Here is a 2,073-nt window from a genome sequence, read left to right on the forward strand (position 1 = left end):
GGGGGGGGGGGGGGGGGGGGGGAGAGAGAGAGAGAGAGAGAGAGAGAGAGAGAGAAAGAATGAGTACTTGTCTACTCCTCCAGCTTTTCTGCTCTCTGAGGCACCTGCACTTTTTCCAGCTGGGTGACTCTACATAGCCCCTTGGTCTCATCAAGTTTGAGATGAATTTCTGTCCTGAAGGATACAGAATTCTACGACTTCATTTGGATAGTCATAGTTCTGGGCTCTTTTATTTAGCTGTTGGAATGAATGGAATTAAATTTCCTAATAATTCGACTTGAGTGGCCAGACTAGACTTAAAAGTCATTTTCCATTTCCAGATACCAATAGAAAGGGGAGAGCTTAGCAGATTTTAAAGACTACTATGGATGTCTGGTCTGGAGCATAAATAAAGACCCGTCAGAACTCTCAGACACATGTTTTGGCAGTGACAACACAGAGGTCTGCAAGGATGAATGTATTTTGTACATTGCTTTGAATTTTCATTGGGCTTTTGTTGATGGGTCTAAATCTCTTTCATGAAATACTCAGAGCTGTACAGACTTCTACTATGTCAGAAATGAAACATTAAGTCTGCCAAGATCTTATCCTGAGTGCCTTATAATTTGATTTCAATTACTTACTAAAGAAGAAAATACAGAATATATTCAATCAATTTCCAAATAATTCACTCAACCTAAACCAGCACAATAGTTTCCACAGCATTTGCTATATTTTGCTGACCTGACTTAGGGTTACCAGTTACCTTCTCAATCTGTTTTCCTTTCCTTTCTTTCTAATACAACTGGATTTTGTATAGGACAGTGATGTGTTCAAACTAAAAGGCTACATTCCCCTCCTGCTCTTAAATATTATGGAGATCAATAGCATCTAAACAGAACTCTTTAAACAAGCTCTTTTTCCCTCTTCCCTTTCCTGACTCACTATCTGAAATGTGGATGTGATAGCTGGAGTGCCAGCAGCCATTTTGGAACAATGAGCCCACTTTGAGAATGAAAGCTAAGGATAGCTGAACATAAAAATTGAGAGAATCTGGATCCTAGATGGATTATATAAGCCCTGCACAGGCTGACTTTTTTCACATGAACAAACAAGCACCTAATTAATTTAGGCTACTAGTAATAGATAAATTGCTGTTATAGTGTCCAAACACAATTGCTAACTGATTCAGATAAGAACACCCATTTTCCAAAATGTACCATAATTCAAAAGTTATATACATTTCACAACCGAAAAGAATATCAACATTCTGACCACAGCATTCCTGAAGGCAGTTTCCTCCAAGTTCTGGACTTTTTATGTCTCAAAACCAGAAGTCTAGAGCTTGAAATCTAATTCTGTGCCCTGTCTTCTTCCTCTTTCACAGCTAGAGTTTCCTCGGGGCTCTTCCTAAATCCCCACCCACCACAGATTCTTCCTCATCATGCAGGCTACCTATATGCCTATCCATGTGCTGCCCCTTGGGGAAGCCATGACATAACTGTGACTAAATGACCCAGCTGACCAAACATGTCTTACTGCAAATCCCTCCTTGAATGTATCAGATGACCTTGATGTTGACCTTGTTAAGACAGTCTTCATTTAGAAGGATCAAGGGATCCCTGTCTTTGTGCATTTGTGCCCTGTGTCCTCCTTGAGTAGAGTATGGCATAGCGGTTGAGGGCTGGGATCTGGGATCAGGTAACCCCGACTTTCACCCAGACATGTCACTTCATGTCTCTGAGCCTCCATTGCTATTTCTAGCAAGTGGGACTTGCATTCCATGTCACAGATGGTTCTGATAAACAACATCCTTATCAAGGGACACAGCTGAGATTATGTAAAGACCCCCACATGAATGGAAAGGCCCAGTACTCACTTCCTCCTTTCTCTCAATTAAGTGCATCCATCTTATGTCCCATTCTTTCCAGAGCAGGGGAGGCAAGAGAAGTGTTAATTTAATTAGGAACTTGGCAGCAATCAGTGGCTAACCACAGTTCAGCATGCTACCTCTAGGCAACAGAATCTTAACAGAGATACTATGAAAACACCAAACTCTAGACTCAAAGAGCTGGAGGATGGGGGAGGGGTGGG

This window comes from Carlito syrichta, unplaced genomic scaffold, assembly GCF_000164805.1.
Source record: "Carlito syrichta isolate Samal-C Ts95f unplaced genomic scaffold, Tarsius_syrichta-2.0.1 Scaffold271031, whole genome shotgun sequence".
Classification (NCBI taxonomy): domain Eukaryota; kingdom Metazoa; phylum Chordata; class Mammalia; order Primates; family Tarsiidae; genus Carlito; species Carlito syrichta.